The sequence below is a fragment of the Austrofundulus limnaeus genome, unplaced genomic scaffold (assembly GCF_001266775.1).
Source record: "Austrofundulus limnaeus strain Quisiro unplaced genomic scaffold, Austrofundulus_limnaeus-1.0 Scaffold101, whole genome shotgun sequence".
NCBI classification, from domain to species: Eukaryota; Metazoa; Chordata; class Actinopteri; order Cyprinodontiformes; family Rivulidae; genus Austrofundulus; species Austrofundulus limnaeus.
In genome coordinates this window covers 1550341-1554564 of record NW_013952503.1, presented here as the reverse complement: position 1 = coordinate 1554564, position 4224 = coordinate 1550341, and the positions used below count along the sequence as shown (strand labels likewise).

The 4224-nt window shown below is 40.4% G+C and overlaps 1 protein-coding gene across 1 annotated transcript in view; it reads left to right on the top strand.

The window, feature by feature from the left end:
* The window catches only part of odad2 (outer dynein arm docking complex subunit 2), a 41548-nt gene that overhangs the window by 35149 nt on the left and 2175 nt on the right, over nt 1-4224 (top strand). The window lies entirely within an intron of this gene.

Genomic DNA, 4224 nt, shown 5'->3' with positions numbered 1-4224 from the left:
AACTAAAACTAAGCATTAAAAATGCAATAATAACTAAAAAAACTAGCAAATCCACTGTAAAAACTAATTCAATTGAATTAAAGGAAAAAAACACAACAAAATAAAACTAAACTATAATGAAAAATCCAAAACTATATAACCTTGGTCCCCATGACTTCGGAGGCTGATTTTGGGCAGTGGGGTTGGGTTTAGGACCAAGGTGTGAATTGAGTTTAGGTTAGTTTTAGGGTCAGGTAGGTACCTGTGAGGTTAATTTGAAGGTCAGGGTTAGGCCATAAAATTTCCAAAAGATGAATGGAAGTCAATGGAAAGTCCCCACAAGGATAGAGAGACATAGTAGGTGTGTGCATGTGTGTGTGTCCAAATTCAACACATACCAGCCTATTTAATCTGCTTCTGAGTTTGCCTTTTTAATGTTCCAGTTCAGAGTTAAAACACTTCCCTCTCAAGTATTTTTGGACTTTTAAAGAGCTTAATAAGCAAAGGTCACGCAACTGTAGTGGTGCTGAGGTTTTTTTTTTTATCTCAGACAGAAAAATCACAGGTGGCCTCATTCTCAGTCAGTCTGGACTGGGATGCTGATGCTGACCTGCCTGACCTCAGAATCAAGGCAGTGTAAGCTTTACAGCTCTGTGTTTCTGTTTTATTGCAACTGAATTTTACAGATGTTGTCTTTGCTGTTAAAATACTCTCAAAACATGTTTRCCCATGTAAGTAAAGTCCACTCCTACACTAAAGCTGCTTTAGAAAACAATATTCCTCCCCAGCCCAGCTAACGGTTAATGATCCAGTTCTTTAGGGCTCATAGGAGACATTAAAAATGGACAAGACTGTATTTCACTGAAAAACACATCAAACAGCCAACTTGTTTTCATTCTGCTGTAACCAAAGGAGGGACATCACAGCGGACAGTAGTTAACAAATAAATCAATCTATTTTTATTTTCTGTTTAAGTTTCTTTCTTTCCTGTGATTCTCTGAGTTGAGTTTTCTATAAAATGTGTTAAGAAGCAGGACTTCAGGTGTATTTTCTCAGAGGAAACACACACCATCTGATTGACCATTTTAGTCAGAGATACATCGCTCTCTCAGTTTGATTTGACACTCACTCTTAGTATCTCACACTTTTCTACRGAAGTGCCTGACTTTGTGTCATGTATTAAACCAACATGCCTTCCTCTGGTCTCTACGTTGCTTCCAAAGTTTCCAAGTCTTCCGAAGCCTCCAAAGCGCTGGGGATTGTTTGCTGAAACCATAAATCTATTTAGACAGCTTCAGCCAGCTATTTGTGTTGAAGAACCTCTTCCATGAGCAAATCATTGTGAAGCAAATTGATGAAAATTACAAAATGCGAATAGTAATCATTGGTAATTTTTTTTTACTGAAGCTATTCCAGTACATGGCTGTTGCCAGGTCCTGGTGTGTGTATGAAGTTTTTACTCATCTAAATGAGAAAAACATGTTTACTTTTCTTGCTGTGAACACACAGTTCTGGTGTTTGTTGGACTTTGTGTCTCCTCTTACATGCTGGGACCACAGCAGCACAACAGAAGGAACATTTCTACATGTAGCATCACAGGCTTCTTGTAAGAAATTGGACGTCAGCTTGTGTGTGTGTGTTGGGGGGGGGTTGTTTCTGGTAACATTTGGGGGCAATTTTAAGACAAAAATCCTACATTTGGGGACAACTGGTGCATTTGGGGRCAAAMGTCGAGTCCCCATTTGGTTTAAATGCCATTGGTGGGTTGGGGGTTGGGTTTAGGACCAAAATGTGAATTGAGTTTAGGTTAGTTTTAGGGTCAGGTACCTGTGAGGTTAGCCTTAGGGTAAATGGTCAGGGTTAGGCTGTAGAAATGTAATGGAAGTCAATGGAATGTCCCCAATTAGAAAGCTGTGCAAACACTGCTGCCTGTTTGGACTATTTTCCTCCACAGCTGACTTTAAAACATGGGAATGAGGGGTTGTGGGTAGGTGGACTGGTCTGTCAGGCCTGACTCAGAGGAGTTTGAACCTGAGCTCCTGCAGGCAGGGTTAATCCAGCAGAGCACACATAACACTGTGACACCTCCAGGAGTGATAGGATTTATGTGAGAGATCCCTCCTTGGAGGTCAGGACTCACTGGAGCTTTCTGGAATGACAAAGAACAACTCAAGAACTTGCTGCAGTTTTCCAGTATTCAGCGAGCGTTTATATTCCCACAGTCAGGGAACGTAGATTTCTGGAGAGCCCAGCTGAGAGGGGAAGTGTGAGCTGAAGCTGCAAAGAGAAAGGTGCTAATCTTTGCCTGGCTTTGCACTTTGTGAGACCTTGTTTGGCCACGTCTGAATACCAGGCTATGAGGCTGGCAAATAAACCCATCCTTGGCACTTCCCAGGCATCCTCTCTTCACAAAAGAGACTTGTTTAGAGAGCTGCATGTTTCCTGGAGCCAGTGGATGAAAATCTACTTTCTGAGCCCTCATGAATGATGTCACATAGAGTTTTTAACTGAAAAGAGAAGCCGATGGCTTGCTGCATGAAGTTTTCCGCTAATTGATGCAATAACAATCATGAAGAAATGTGTTAATTTCTGTTTTGAACTGAACTCGTGCTATAGATTCCCACACACAAGCTGCCTCAACTCAAGTTTCATCGGTTTTCTTTCACTGTTTGTCTTTGTGCTGAAAATCCTGGGAACAATTTCTCTTTGTCTTCAAACTGTAAATGTGTGGAGCGGCAACAAGTGGAGAAATCTGAATTCATGTTGGCATTCTTTACAAAGTTTTTACAGTTTCCAATTAGCAACAGCCACAATTTAAAGAAAGGAACGTGTCCTGACTGGCAAGAGAACTGAAGTGACAGGATAGGACTTGACGTTGTTGGACTCTGATTTATAAGTAAAAAAAAAAAAATCTAAAATGACCAAAAACAAATAAATCTTGTGTCTTTAAACACACTGCTTAACATTACTGCAACATGACTTTTAAAATAAGTGTTTTCCAAAAATAAATGTTCTTTCTGGTGGATTTATTGTGTTTTGGAGAAGGGGAGAGAAGGGCTGTGTGGCTTTGTTGACAGATGCAATGTTGTTCACTTGTCATGGATGTAAACAAGACTTTTCAAAAATAATTGCAAGTGTGGCCACTAGAACCTCAGCGGCTCAGTCGTTTTGATTAAACCACACAGCACACATTGAACCAATTTAGACATAATCCATTAGAGCAGAATCTTTCGSCATACGTTTAATTTTCTTTACATTRCACTCCACTGCCACCCAAATACATAACACAGCACATTTGCTGCAGATAAAAACATGGGGCAAAAAGCTCGGCAATAAACATTCAGTGATGTTTCATTCATTCAGCCTTTTCTTTGTGGCTTCTATATAAATTCACAAATTTAGAACCTATGAAAATCTCCTAAATGTCAAAATTTTGTAAACCAAAAAATAAATGAACTTCCAATATTGGATTTCTTGAGAGCTCTAAACCCTTGTCCTGYCATAAGATCTAATGAGATCCAGTACACAAGCCACAAATAGCTGGTTATAATTTGACCCATGGAGTGGTGGAAAGCCTGCAGAGTGCTGCGGTTCATGCTCAGGTTTTAAATGTCGAGCCGGGCAAGACTTTTCATCAGCAAACTGGCAGACGCACGTGTGCAGTTCGTTGCTGAGGCTGGGTTTGGAAATGGGATGGACGAACACACTGACAACTCACACATACACACAGAGGGAAGCAATCTGAGAATGTCCCCATGCAGCCACCATATATTCGCACTGCCCTCGCTGATTGGTGGGTGTGAAGCTGAGACAATATGTGCTGAATTTTTTTCATGAAAGCGTTTTGTCTTTTTGACGTTTTGACATCCTTTTGAATGCTACAAGTAATTTCTGCCCWTTGCACTTCATTTTAATCCCATTGGGGTTGATGACAAGAGCAAGCTACAACCAGATGTGTGTGTGTAACATCTGGCTACTGCCTGAACCAAGTGGTTTTATTTTTTTTAAACTGTTTCAAATTCCAGCAACTGTATTGTCAGCAAAAAGGCTGGATTTCTTTTCTGTACCCAACAAGAAGAAACATATCTTTTTTCATGTGATGGACTGTTTCATTGGCAATCTTTGCACAGCCTTCATCTTGAATRCTTCCTGGTACTGTAGTACTCATTTTTGGCATACAGCTTGATGTCAATCCATGTAGAGGAGGTGACTGGTAACTGCTTTACTGCAGTATCCATAGCCACT